The sequence below is a fragment of the Uranotaenia lowii genome, chromosome 2 (genome assembly GCF_029784155.1).
Source record: "Uranotaenia lowii strain MFRU-FL chromosome 2, ASM2978415v1, whole genome shotgun sequence".
In the NCBI taxonomy this organism is placed as follows: domain Eukaryota; kingdom Metazoa; phylum Arthropoda; class Insecta; order Diptera; family Culicidae; genus Uranotaenia; species Uranotaenia lowii.
The window spans coordinates 210232492-210248391 of NC_073692.1; the positions used below are offsets into that span (position 1 = coordinate 210232492).

The 15900-nt window shown below is 38.2% G+C and overlaps 1 protein-coding gene across 1 annotated transcript in view; it reads right to left on the reverse strand.

The window, feature by feature from the left end:
- Nucleotides 1-15900, reverse strand: part of LOC129742288 (nephrin-like) — a 587776-nt gene that overhangs the window by 166048 nt on the left and 405828 nt on the right. The window lies entirely within an intron of this gene.

A 15900-nucleotide genomic window follows, 5' to 3' on the forward strand; every position in this document is an offset into this window, starting at 1 on the left:
GGGACCAACAAATCTACCGTGCGTGAAAAAAAAAAATGATACAAAGATGTTGCTTTCTGTATAATATCAGTACAAAGTTGACCTTCAAAACCATCTGCATGTCGACTAGATTTGGCAATTGACCCGCTTGCTGAACATCTTTGCATTTCTTTTTCTAAGAATAACACAAACTCTCCAACTCATAACTTTTTTCTCCCATGGTAGATTTTTTTGGCCCCATACTGATTTTTTTGGTCTCGTCAATATCAATATCAATATGTATCGTCAATATATAAACCAAAAAAAGCCCATTCTCCTTTGACCTCTGGGTTTCGGTTTTAGCAGCGGTTAAACAATGCGAAGTAAGTTTGAAAAAATAAACCGAGATAGCACGATTTCATCACGTCCCAATTTTGCTTACCCCCATTTTTGTCATCCTTTTCAACTCGATTTTGTCAAATCAAATTGATTTGAAAAACAAAAACACATTTTAATAAAATTTGAGTTGATACCTACGATTCGTTTGAAAAAACTGATACGTCTAGATGTGGATCGCCTTTCCGGAAAACTTATTATTTAAAAACTCCGACCACTTGTTGTGATAAAAATCCGAATTTTATTGTAACAAAAAATGACAACTTTTATTCAAGTATCTGAACCCCGATGTCTTTGGAAACTTTTATTATGTACATTTGGTTGAAATAAGGCTGGCAAGTGGTAGATAATGTGCAACTCGAGAAGGTACACCAAATCTTCGAGAAGTGGTCATATATTTAGCTTACAACTCCAATTCTCAACCTTCCCGTGGTACTGGCTAGGGGCTCTACCAACGCCCGGTGGTAGATGGTGGGGTTAGCTGCGGGCCACGTGAGCCCTTGACTGCAAAAAACATCTGGCAACGAATATTGAACAAGAAATTTCGAATGGAAATCGGAGCCCAAGTAACAATTTTAGCTTTATTATGGTCAGCAAAATATCGTTTGGACTATCGCATTAATCTTCATAAAAAGCTAAAGCGCATTCTATAACATCACCTGGACTCTAATAAAGCCAAAATCAGGCTATTTGGCCCTACCCTAGAAACGTCATCAAGACATATAATTGTTGGTCATAAATTTTGGTCACCAAAGCTTTTAAAAAGCTATTATATTTGTTTTGTTTTTTTTTCGGTTCTGTCAGTTCTCGGAGTTTTTTTTTAATTTTTTCCAGCAACCATAATGGTTGATGAATGATGATTGCATTATTCAGATATGATTTGGTAAAATTAATAGCTAAAAATCCAATGTTTTAACCATATATTGAGCTTCTTTTCTACTGCCAGTCAAGATTTTAGGTAAAATGTATATGAAATAGTATCTTAAAATAAATGCGCCTCGTCAAATCTGATGGTCAATCATGATGGAATTCATGGAAAAAGGCCTGAAAAAATATTTTTCAATGCTTGCATTGTGAATCCATCAACATGGCGTCATTTTGTGCCCTTCGATTTTGCATCCAACATGGCGTGAGTCAATTCATAGTTTTATTATGGTTTAATGATGACCCCAAAAAAAGCTACGATTTGACGTTTCTCTCGCAAGCCAACCAATTACACGCTTAGGATGAGTTCCTCATTTCTGAGTTGTTAATCATTAGTACAGTAAATGAGGACAGACTTTTTTAATAAATAGGGATTGGTTGTGAATGACCCGTGGAATAAATCATGAGTTGAAGTCAAATTTCGTTGTCTGACGCCATCTTGAAATCCAAGATGGCGGCTTCTGCTGAACTTTAAAATGTTGTAAATGACTTTAAATCGCATGAAACCCCAACAATATGGGTATTGAGTGAAAGGGCTCAACGAGTAGAAGTCGAATTTCGCTTTGAGACGCCATTTTGAAATTCAAGATGGCGGCATCCGCTCATCTTTTAATGCTGTAAATGACAAAAAGTCGCATTAAACCACCTCTATACGGGTATTAGGTGAACGGGCTAAACTAGAAGAAGTCGATTTTTTTTCTTTCCGACGCCATCTTGAAATCCAAGATGGTGGGTTCCGATAAACTTTGAAATGCTGGTAATCACTAGAAATCGCATGAAAGACCCACAATATTGGTATTTGGAGAAAGGGCTAAACTAGAAGTCGTATTTTGCTATCGGACGTCATCTTGAAATCCAAGATGGCGGCTTCCACTAAACTTTTAAATGCTGTTAATCACTGAAAATCACATGAAACTCCCACAATATGGATATAAATTGAAAAGGATCAACGAGTAGAATACAAATTTCGATATCAGGCGTCATCTTGAAATCCAAGATGGCGGCTTCCACTGAACATTAAAATGATTGAAATCACTGAAAGTCACTTGAAATTCCCACAATATGGCCATTGGCTAAAATGGATTAACCAGTTTAAGAGGAATTTCTCTATCAGACGCCATCTTGAAATCCAAGATGGTGACTTTCGCTGAACCTTAAAATGCAGGATTAACTAAAAATTGCATGAAACCCCCACAATATGGGTATTGGCTAAAGGGCTTAACTAGAAAAGTAAAATTTCGCAATCAAGTGCATCTCGAAATCCAAGATGGCGGCTTCCATCATGATCAAATAGCATGAAGCTCCTACAATATGAGTATTGGGTTAAAGGGCCAAACGAGTAGAAGTCGAAGTTTGCTATCAAACGCCATCTTGAATTGGGGTATTGGGTGAAAGGGCAACACTTAAAGCATTTCAGAGAAACGCGAAATAAGATATTCGACTTCTATCGTTTAGCCTTATTATCGAATACAATATATTTTGGGGGTTTCAAACCTTTTTCATTCATTTACAGTATTTTTGAGTTCTGCTGAAGCCACCATCTTGGATTTCAATATAGCGCCAAAAAGCAAAAATTAACTTCTTATAGCTTATCCCAATTCAAAAATATCCATATTTTGAAGGTTTCATGCGATATTCAATGATTTATAGCATTTTAAAAGTTTATCGTAAGCCGCCATCTTGGATTTCAAGATGGCGTCAGATAGCGAAATTCGACTTCTACTCGTATAGCCCTTTTACCCAATACCAATATTGTTTGGGTTTCATATCATTTTAAGTCATTTCCTACATTTCAAAGTGCAGTGGAAGCCGCCATCTTGGATTTTAAGATGGCGTCAGACAACGAAATTTTACTTCTACCGGTTGATCTCTTTCAACTTATACCCATATTGTAAGGGTTTTATGCAATTTCCAGTCATATACAGTATTTTCAAGTTGAGTGGTAGCCGCCATCTTGGAATTTAAGATGGCGACGGACAACGAAATTCGACTTCTACTCGGTTATTACTTTCTCTGAATAACAATATTAAAAAGGTTTCATGATATTTTCAGTTATTTACAACTTTGAAAATAAAAGCGGAAGCCGCCATCTTGTATTAATGATGGCGTCAAGCAACAAATTTTGTTCCTCCTATTTGAACCCTTTCACTCAATACTCATATTGTAGAGTTTCATTCCACTTCCGGTAATTCGAAGTTTTCATAGATTTTTATAATTTTTTATTATTTCAACTCAAAATCAACACATAGAACTTATCAAAAATGTGTAAAAATGGGAATTCCTATTCAAATATGTGCTATCTAATCTGAGCGTGTCCTGTTTTGACGTCTTGATCGAGAACTGTCACTAAGTTTTATGGCGGTTTAATAATCAGGCACTGAGTGCTATTATAGAACATGCAAAAAAAAGCTTGGAGCAAACTTCTAAGTTTGTGTTTTATTATAGTTTAAACGTAGCATTCCTAACTCTTTCTAAATAACTAAAACAGTATGTTTAATGGAAGATTTATGAGAGTTTTCAAAACTATCTGAAAACAGATGATCGATTCAAGAATATAAGCATTTTGCATGACCATAATAAAACCGTCATAAAACGAGCTGCACAAAAAAAGCCATAATAAAACCATAATAAAACATCGAAATGCTAGTTGGCTGAATCTGTGTTACTTGGGAGGCCCACGCCACGAAAATGCCGGAGATTGGAAACTTGGGACATGAAACTGTCGATCTCTAAATTTAATGGACAGTACTCGCGTGCTCTCCAATGAATTGAAGAGCCGCAAATTCGAGATCGTACATTCCACGGTACGTACGTTCCGAGATGGTCATACCACTGGATCCACTGGATACTCGATTTTGTTTGTTGGATAATTTTCCAGCAGTACGCCATGTTGATTTTATTGTTGTTGAATTTTATCGACGTTTTTGACGAGTATTTAAAAACTGTTTTTTACCAGTTGTCCAGACGTTTCGAGCTATTTTTGCGTTCGCTCCTCTTCAGGGGACATAAACATATATTTTTTAAATTACAATTTAATACTACAATTACAATTTTTGATTTCAAACTTACAAACTACTGGCTTTCGTCCTTTGTAATTTGTTCTGGCTCTGTTTGTTTTGTTTTTCGTTTACATTTGTGTGTCAGTGTCTGTGTTTATTTGGAAATGACGAGGTCGTAAAGGGTGATACGGTCAAAATTTGGTCAAGGGAAAATGCGTGTAAATCGGTGAAATCGTTTATTCAAAAAATTAAATTAAATTTCTTTTTCAAGTTGAATTTGTATAAAATTCTGGAAAAATATTCAGTTAGGGGTGACCGTCGATGACGGACAACTTTTACGTTTGAAGAAATTTTTTCAAAAATTTTCAAATCCGAATTCAAATTGTTAATATTTTGCTGAAGTGAATCTTAAGTCAAAACCGAAGATTTGTTATGAAGATCTATTAGATATTTCGAGAATCTAGAAGAGAAATTTGGCTGAACTTTGCGCGGTAAAGACGTGAAATTGGAAGCTAGCGGAGAAAAAGTGGGTGAAAAGAACGGATCCGAGGTTTTTCATAAAAGAGCAGTTGATAGCAAATACGAAGATCTCAAAAATGTGGCATGATGAAGATTAAAAAAATACCCAAAGCTAAGTATTATTTTGATTTATATTTTCTCAAATCATTGTAACATTATTTTTACGGTAGAACCAATTGGCAAGATGTTTCATCAGCTGTTTTCTTATTGATGGTTGACATTTGTTTAAATACGCTGATTTGCATTACGATTGATGATGAAAAATCCAAAAATCAACATTATTCTTCCAATAGTTTCAAATGAAAATTTCAATTCAAGTATCGGATTACCGATTGACGTAATGTGAATCAATGGTGTTTTGTTTTTTTTTTTTAAGTTATTCTGGAATCCTTTCGATTTGGTCAAGTTTGTTTTGTACAGTACTCGCTCATTAATAGAACAATTTTTTTTTGATGTTATAGGAAGCTGAGATAAAATCCATATTTATTTTACGATTCAACATTTAAAAATCGGTCGTTTTTTCGAATATAGCAAAGTTATTGAACATCACTGTTGTGTTTATAAGTTTGAATACAATGTTCGTAGCTTTTGAGAATTGAGTATTCGTATTCAGTTCACCTCACCCCTCATTAGTTTTTTTTTTTAGATGTAGCGGCCCACCACACTCCCCCACACCAAAAGGCTCAATTGAGCCCCCTGGTAATGGACGCTACTGTTCTCAGCATGTCTGGCAGCAATGAATAATAAAAGTTAACGCGAGCAAATTTTAATCATGCTGAGAACACAAAATTGTTTAATGTCGTGCGAGGAAATGTATTATTTAACTAAATTGACAACAATATGAATCTCAATGGAAAATAATTTCCTTTGAAGAGATTCATTATACTATATTTACTATTACACTAATTATATTTACTAGTTTTATCAAGTTATGTTCAATAATTTAATAAGATAAAAATACAAACTACAATTTTTTAAAGAATAATAATATTAGAAATTAACGCTACAAATATGCAAAAGGTAAGCAAAACAAAGACTGGTTGATGATCGACTGTTTTAATGGTTCAATTTTTCTTTCAAAAGCTGTATCACTTTGGTTTTGAACATGGAACGATTGGTTATGTTTTTAATATCAGTTGGTAAGGTGTTGTATTTAGTAGGTCCAATAAACGAAATTCTTTTTTGCCCTAATGATGTTGTGGATCGGCTTCGTTGCAAGAAATCTGACTGGCGAGTGTTATGAGTTCGCAACCCCGTAGTAAAATGGAGGTTTTGAATATTTTCAGTTGAGTGTAGATTATCATAGATATATATAACAGTTTGCAAATCACAGAGTTCAGATATTGGAAGAACGTTATGCGTTCTTAAAGAGTATAGCTGAAAGGTAGGGAATAACAAAGGGAGTTTTAAGATGTTTTTCAAGCATCTATTCTGGAGCGTTTGAAGTTTCTGTAAGTGAGACAAAGAAGCTCTTCCCCATATCATAACAAGGTAGTTCAAATGAGAGTGAATAAGCGCAAAATAAAATTTAAAGAGAATGTTTGCTACCTTTAAAACATCAATTGTTTCGATTTAAATTAGGGATTTGGCGAAAATTATGTTCAAGAACTCATACCTAATAGCTTTGAATATCCAACATTCAAAAATTATGAAAACTCGTTCATTTCATGTGAAACAGTTTGAATTGGCTTTGAGTTTCGCTTTGCTCTTAAATTTTTCTTAAGAATAATTAGTTCAAAAACAAATTAACAATTAAAAACGCACAGTGTGACAAACTACTCCAGCACATTTTCTCTAAAGTTTTTTTTATGCATATTTAGTTAAACGTTTTCAAGGTTTTGGTCATTTTCAATAGGGATGGTGAAAGTTTGAGATATTTTTTTTATCTGGGTTTTTGAGATATGTGAAGAAGAATATTTTACCTTCAAGGAATATTTAAAGTAAGGGGTTTTCAAAAGAGTAATACCAGAAGGGTTATAAACTATAAATATTTGGCATGTGTGGGGTAACAAGTTTCCAGATTGCGTTTTGAGTCTATTCTAAAATAAAGTGTCGCAGAAACAATCATTGAAAGTTAGGTCATACAGTAATAAATTTAGGAAACATTAAATTTTAAAAATATTTCAATATAGGTTTGATACATACAAATTAAATCTGTAAGTTGTGTGATAGTAAACTTTTAAGTGTCCGCCAATTTCCAAACAATAATTAACAACAGCTTCAGACAACGATCTTAAGCCTTGGAAAAAATGTAGCATCTTGTGTCTATAATATTACTAAGGAGTTTCGTTAGAAAATTTTAGGAGATAAAAAGATTGATAAAAGTCAGATCCATACACTTGTCAAAAGTGTTTCCAGATCTTATCCTTTTGCCCACATTCCCTTACAATTTTTTTTTGCTAGGATGCAGAGGTAACCTCGGTCCTAAAGCGCAAATGTATGTCTTTCATCCCTTTCTCTATTTTCCTCACTATCTCTTGACTACTAGGACGTGGCCGGCGCCGTTATTGATGGTCAAAGAGAGAGCATCAGTTTTGTGCATTGAGAATGAGCTTCTAATTCCAAGATCCATTCTTTTGACCCTTGTTCAAAATTGGTGGCCTCGGTCAATCACGGAGTAGCAACCATTGGCGATGTGGAACTTGTTCTACTGAGCCACGCCTGCGATCATGGAATTGGAAATGCATTTGTTTCAAAACACTGACAAACATATAATCATTTGTTTTAAACTTCTATGCCTCAAAAAATAATGATAAAAATTGTTAAAACATTATCTTTAATTTGAAAACTGTTGATAAAGCATTTCGGGTTCAATGATTGAGGTGGATGTGAGTAGTCAATCAAGCTAAGCTAAGCTAAGCTAATTCAGGAAAAATATTCAGTTAGGCTTCCGCTTTTCCAAATCCGAATTGCCGGGCCTTCCGCTTAACCCCTGCCATCAGATTTTGTACAGTCACCTTGTCCACCTTCTTCGCCGCAGAAAGCCAGTTTGCCTTGAACTGCTGCTCGTCCTTAGCAGTTTTTTTTGGTCTTCTTTAGGTTCCGCTTGACAATAGCCCAGTATTTCTCAATTGGACGGAGCTCTGGCGTGTTGGGAGGGATCTTTTCCTTGAGAACCACCTGCACGTTGTTGGCGGCGTACCACTCCATGGCTTTTTTACCGTAATGGCAAGATGCCAAATCCAGCCAAAACAGTACGGAACAACCGTGTTTCTTCAGGAAAGGCAGCAGACGTTTATTCAAACACTCAGTCCCGGAAGGTATGAAAATGCTGCTTTTAAAGCCACAGGAACAGATGGCTTGCCAAATCAGATATTTCTTCGCAAACTTTGACAGTTTCATGTGCTTGAAAATATCTGCTACCTTTCCCCTTCCTTTTGCCGTATAAAACTCTTGTCCTGGAAGCTGCTTGTCGTCGGCTTTGACGTAGGTTTCGTCGTCCATTACCACGCAGTCAAACTTCGTCAGCATCGTCGTGTACAGCCTCCGGGATCGCGCTTTGGCCGTCGTATTCTGTTTATAATCGCGATTTGGAGTCACTACCTTCTTGTAAGTCGATAGTCCGGCTCGTTTTTTGGCTCGATGCACGGTTGTAGACGATACACCAGCTTATTTGCGGCATCTCGGAGAGAGAGGTTAGGGTTTCACTTGAAACTACCGGCAACTCTCTTTGTCGTCTCAGCGGCTTCCGATTTTTCGATTTCCCCCCGATCTAGGTTTCCTGGCTGTCGACAAACGTTCCCCAAACACTTAAATTAGATTTGTAACGGTTGATTTGGCAACTTTTAGCGATTTTTCCAGCTTTGCGTGCAAGTAGCTCGGATTTTCGCGATGCGCCAGCAAAATTCTGAGACGCTGCTCTTCTTCCTTGGACGGCATTTTAACAACTGAAGAGTGAATTCCAAAATCAAAATAGGAGCAACATTCTACACACACACCTTTAAAATGAGGGGTGTTCAGGTTTTTTTTAATGCAAAATTGAAAGAAATACGTCAAGTTGACATTGACCAAATTTTGACCGTATTAAAGGGCTTTTATTTTATTTAGTTTTTTTTTATTAAAAATGTTCCACGAATAACTGAGATTTTTTTATTTATTCAAAAATTAAACTCCGGATACAAATTTGTCGATTTGCTTTCGTTTTTTGCCAACCCCGCCTTTAGACGGGGTGCATATTTCATAACTTCAACCTAACCTAGGATCATATTTTAATCAAACCTGATTTTACTCAAAAAATCAAGCCTGAATGGTTGTTAATCTTAGACCTTAATGTCAACAGTTTTTATGATGTTTCCAAAATAACAATTTGAAACAAATAGCTCCATTTTCATATTTCTTTTGTTTTTTAGTTTCTCTAAGCTATAGCTTTTGTGAACTGCTTGTCAAACATTTGCTTTTAGTATTGATTGTAAGGAGAGCAAAGATTGTAAGTCTTGAAGCGTTTTGAGCAAAAAGTAAATTTCAATAAAGATGGGCTTGGGATTTATGCCTATTTTAGTAAACCCATTTGAAATAAAAAAAATATTTGTCCCTTCCTTAGAATAGAGGGATGTCCACTTCGTCCGTGTGCTTGTAATTTTCCTAAATTGCAGTTAAAAGTGCTCTTTACGGCACTGAAGAACTTAACTTTTAAGTATTTAAGTTAATATTAAATTGTAACCTCTATCTTTAAGACTAGATATGTGGCCTACACTGTTTGGCGAAATTAATAAATAAATCAACAATGCCCTCACTTCTCCTACAGGAATTTATATGTATACCTATTTTCCATTTGTAAATATTTTCTTATGTCAATGTTGGACACATTCTAGGATATGGATTAATGAAATTAGAACAAAGCTCATAAGGATGCCAAACTGCTTTGATGTTCTAAATTTTGAAAATCGAGCCGGTCCAATACGTATGTAACTTTCTTTCGTAGAATGGTCATGATGGGTAGGGAGTAGGTAGGTACACGCATGAATCGACACAGAGTGCATTGAAGCTGGCCAGCCGACTTCATCCGGTTTCGTCGTTGGGGTAGGCTCGCTGGGCTGTGTGGTTCCATAACAGAGGGTGAACAAATGGTCCGCAACTTCGACCGGAACGACCTGGAGCGGAGGAGCGAAGTTGCCAGCGATTGGTCACAGTTTGACACATCGATTCCGATTCCGACACTCCGGTTTACGGCACATGCATATATCCGGTATGTTTACACACCACCTGCTGCAAACTTGGACTTGGACCATGGCTCGCTCGCTCCCGGCTGACTGGGTTGAAATTGGTAAACATTAGCGCAAATATGTTAAAGCTTGATGCTTTGGAACTAGAGTGGTAACACAACAACAACGACAACGACAACAAAGCGGATGATGAATGAAAAGGCTGGAAACGGACATGTCGGTGGGTTTGTTTCAATTGAATTCCCATGTCCAGCTCATGGTTTTTCAAAATCTTGTGTGGCAAAGTTTGTTCTATTTCGATCGACTTTGGACAGAAAAACATCAGGCAACCATCAATGAACCATCACAAAAAAATAAGAAGGATAAAGCTTACTGAAATGATCATACAATCCTTAACTTGGAATTCATTTGTGTTTGAATTCGATTCAAATAATAATTCAAGTCGTTTAAATTGACCTTTTAAATCAGTTGTTCAGTCGAGGAGTCAAATTGGCCTTGCTCGAATGTGATCGCATATTTTTCCGCGGTCGTGTATTTTTATAAATCCTCGAAATTTGTTTTTTCTTTGCTTTAATAATGAAGTTTTGCTAACTTCAACATTATTGTGAATTGTTTTGTTCAATCAATCAAAATTTGACCTATTTACTTATGTAGATTTGTATCATTTACGCTCATGGATACTGTGCTCAAAGAAATCAATCTAGCTAGTGCATTTGTGTTAACCTGAGTACTAAATGCACATTTGAATTTGTGCAGAAAAAAGATTTTCTTTTTTGAAACTGGTTCAGGTGCAAGGTTTTATTTTCCGCTTTCCCGTCTTGCTTCGTTAATCCTATAAAATTCATTAAAAAAACTCGCAGACGCTGGAATTTCTCTAAAAATTTAAAACTTTTCCATGTTAAATTTTAAATATTTTTGTTTTTGATAAATAAAAGAGTTTCTAAATCACATAAAGTAAAGAATCCAGAACTTTGCTGCACAAGTGCCCAGGGCGGGCAATTCCGAACAATTTGAACTGAAATGGGCAGTAGGTTCTGAAATTTTAGAACCAAAAAATGGGCAAATTTTGGCAAAAACCCAGCAAATAGAAGAAGAAGAAAACTTTAAATATTCTATTTTTTTTTAAATAAATAAACTAGTTTTATTGATTTCTAGGCATTCAAAAAATGTTGATTCTGACTTCAGGCAAACTTGTCTGAGAATTTTTTGTTCTTGGGACCCAAAAATGAAAAAAATAAGTGTTTCTCGATTGCAGTTTTTTGTCTATTTTGATAAATAAAATGAAAAAATCGGGAATTTCTCCTTGCTATTCAAACTCGCTACTCAAACCCGCTACTCAAACTCGCTACTCAAATTCGTTACTCGAACTCGCTACTCAAACTCGCTACTCAAATTCGCTACTCAAACTCGCTACTCAAACTCGCTTTTCATACTCGCTACTCAAACTCGCTACTCAAACTCGCTACTCAAACTCGCTACTCAAATTCGCTACCCATACTCGCTACTCAAACTCGCTACTCAAACTCGCTACTCAAATTCGCTACTCGTATTCGCTACTCAAACTCGCTACTCAAACTCGCTACTCAAACTCGCTACTCAAACTCGCTACTCAAACTCGCTACTCAAACTCGCTACTCAAACTCGCTACTCAAACTCGCTACTCAAACTCGCTACTCAAACTCGCTACTCAAATTCGCTACTCAAATTCGCTACCCATACTCGCTACTCAAACTCGCTACTCAAACTCGCTACTCAAACTCGCTACTCAAACTCGCTACTCAAACTCGCTACTCAAATTCTCTACTCATACTCGCTACTCAAACTCGCTACTCAAACTCGATACTCAAACTCGCTACTCAAACTCGCTACTCAAACTTGCTACTCAAACTTGCTACTCAAACTCGCTACTCAAAATCGCTACTCAAACTCGCTACTCAAACTCGCTACTCAAATTCGCAACTCGAATTCGCTACTCAAACTCGCTACTCAAACTCGCTACTCAAACTCGCTACTCAAATTCGCTACTCAAACTCGCTACTCAAACCTGCTACTCATACTCGCTTCTCAAATTCGCTACTCAAACTCGCTACTCAAATTCGCTACTCGAATTCGCTACTCAAACTCGCTACTCAAACTCGCTACTCAAACTCGCTATTCATATTCGCTACTCAAACTCGCTACTCAAACTCGCTTCCCAAACTCGCTACTCAAACTCGCTACTCAAACTCGCTACTCAAACTCACTACTCAAACTCGCTACTTAAACCCGCTACTCAAACTCGCTACTCAAAATTGCTACTCAAACTCGCTACTCAAACTCGCTACTCAAACTCGCTACTCAAACTCGCTACTCAAACTCGCTACTCAAACTCGCTACTCAAACTCGCTACTCAAAATTGCTATTCAAACTCGCTACTCAAACTCGCTACTCAAACTCGCTACTCAAACTCGCTACTCAAACTCGCTACTCAAACTCGCTACTCAAACTCGCTACTCAAACTCGCTACTCAAACTCGCTATTCATACTCGCTACTCAAACTCGCTACTCAAACTCGCTTCCCAAACTCGCTACTCAATTTCGCTACTCAAACTCGCTACTCAAACTCGCTACTCAAACTCGCTACTAAAACTCGCTATTCATACTCGCTACTCAAACTCGCTACTCAAACTCGCTTCCCAAACTCGCTACTCAAACTCGCTACTCAAACTCGCTACTTAAACTCGCTACTCAAACTCGCTACTCAAACTCGCTACTCAAACTCGCTACTCAAACTCGCTACTCAAAATTGCTACTCAAACCCGCTACTCAAACTCGCTACTCAAACTCGCTACTCAAACTCGCTACTCAAGTTCGCTACTCAAACTCGCTACTCAAACTCGCTACTCAAACTCGCTACTTAAACCCGCTACTCAAACTCGCTACTCAAACTCGCTACTCAAACTCGCTACTCAAACTCGCTACTCAAACTCGCTACTCAAATTCGCTACTCGAATTCGCTACCCATACTCGCTACTCAAACTCGCTACTCAAACTCACTACTCAAACTCGCTACTCAAACTCGCTACTCAAACTCGCTACTCAAACTCGCTACTCAAACTCGCTACTCAAGTTCGCTACTCAAATTCGCTACCCATACTCGCTACTCAAACTCGCTACTCAAACTCGCTACTCAAACTCGCTACTCAAACTCGCTACTCAAACTCGCTACTTAAACCCGCTACTCAAAGTCGCTACTCAAACTCGCTACTCAAACTCGCTACTCAAACTCACTACTCAAACTCGCTACTCAAACTCGCTACTCAAACTCGCTACTCAAACTTGCTACTCAAACTCGCTACTCAAACTCGCTACTCAAACTCACTACTCAAACTCGCTACTCAAATTCGCTACTCAAACTCGCTACTCAAACTCGCTATTCATACTCGCTACTCAAACTCGCTACTCAAACTCGCTTCCAAAACTCGCTACTCAAACTCACTACTCAAACTCGCTACTCAAACTCGCTACTCAAACTCGCTACTTAAACCCGCTACTCAAACTCGCTACTCAAAATTGCTACTCAAACTCGCTACTCAAACTCGCTACTCAAACTCGCTACTCAAACTCGCTACTCAAACTCGCTACTCAAACTCGCTACTCAAAATTGCTATTCAAACTCGCTACTCAAACTCGCTACTCAAACTCGCTACTCAAACTCGCTACTCAAACTCGCTACTCAAACTCGCTACTAAAACTCGCTATTCATACTCGCTACTCAAACTCGCTACTCAAACGCGCTTCCCAAACTCGCTACTCAAACTTGCTACTCAAACTCGCTACTTAAACTCGCTACTCAAACTCGCTACTCAAACTCGCTACTCAAACTCGCTATTCAAACTCGCTACTCAAAATTGCTATTCAAACTCGCTACTTAAACTCGCTACTCAAACTCGCTACTCAAACTCGCTACTCAAACTCGCTACTCAAATTTGCTACTCAAACTCGCTACTCAAACTCGCTACTCAAACTCGCTATTCATACTCGCTACACAAACTCGCTACTCTAACTCGCTACTCAAACTCGCTACTCAAACTCGCTACCCAAACTCGCTACTCAAACTCGCTACTCAAACTCGCTACTCAAATTCGCTACTCGTATTCGCTACTCAAACTCGCTACTCAAACTCGCTACTCAAACTCGCTACTCAAATTCGCTACTCAAACTCGCTACTCAAACTCGCTACTCATACTCGCTTCTCAAATTCGCTACTCAAACTCGCTACTCAAATTCGCTACTCGAATTCGCTACTCAAACTCGCTACTCAAACTCGCTACTCAAACTCGCTACTCAAATTCGCTACTCAAACTCGCTACTAAAACTCGCTACTCATACTCGCTTCTCAAATTCGCTACTCAAACTCGCTACTCAAATTCGCTACTCGAATTCGCTACTCAAACTCGCTACTCAAACTCGCTACTCAAACTCGCTACTCAAACTCGCTATTCATATTCGCTACTCAAACTCGCTACTCAAACTCGCTTCCCAAACTCGCTACTCAAACTCGCTACTCAAACTCGCTACTCAAACTCGCTACTCAAACTCGCTACTTAAACCCGCTAGTCAAACTCGCTACTCAAAATTGCTACTCAAACTCGCTACTCAAACTCACTACTCAAACTCGCTACTTAAACCCGCTACTCAAACTCGCTACTCAAAATTGCTACTCAAACTCGCTACTCAAACTCGCTACTCAAACTCGCTACTCAAACTCGCTACTCAAACTCGCTACTCAAAATTGCTATTCAAACTCGCTACTCAAACTCGCTACTCAAACTCGCTACTCAAACTCGCTATTCAAACTCGCTACTCAAACTCGCTACTCAAACTCGCTACTCAAACTCGCTATTCATACTCGCTACTCAAACTCGCTACTCAAACTCGCTTCCCAAACTCGCTACTCAAACTCGCTACTCAAATTCGCTACTCAAACTCGCTACTCAAACTCGCTACTAAAACTCGCTATTCATACTCGCTACTCAAACTCGCTACTCAAACTCGCTTCCCAAACTCGCTACTCAAACTCGCTACTCAAACTCGCTACTTAAACTCGCTACTCAAACTCGCTACTCAAACTCGCTACTCAAACTCGCTACTCAAACTCGCTACTCAAACTCGCTACTCAAACTCGCTACTCAAAATTGCTATTCAAACTCGCTACTCAAACTCGCTACTCAAACTCGCTACTCAAAATTGCTACTCAAACCCGCTACTCAAACTCGCTACTCAAACTCGCTACTCAAACTCGCTACTCAAACTCGCTACTCAAACTCGCTACTCAAACTCGCTTCTTAAACCCGCTACTCAAACTCGCTTCTCAAACTCGCTACTCAAACTCGCTACTCAAACTCGCTACTCAAACTCGCTACTCAAATTCGCTACTCGAATTCGCTACCCATACTCGCTACTCAAACTCGCTACTCAAACTCACTACTCAAACTCGCTACTCAAACTCGCTACTTAAACTCGCTACTCAAACTCGCTACTCAAACTCGCTACTCAAGTTCGCTACTCAAATTCGCTACCCATACTCGCTACTCAAACTCGCTACTCAAAATTGCTATTCAAACTCGCTACTCAAACTCGCTACTCAAACTCGCTACTCAAACTCGCTACTCAAACTCGCTACTCAAACTCGCTACTAAAACTCGCTATTCATACTCGCTACTCAAACTCGCTACTCAAACTCGCTTCCCAAACTCGCTACTCAAACTCACTACTCAAACTCGCTACTCAAACTCGCTACTCAAACTCGCTACTTAAACCCGCTACTCAAACTCGCTACTCAAAATTGCTACTCAAACTCGCTACTCAAACTCGCTACTCAAACTCGCTACTCAAACTCGCTACTCAAACTCGCTACTCAAACTCGCTACTCAAAATTGCTATTCAAACTCGCTACTCAA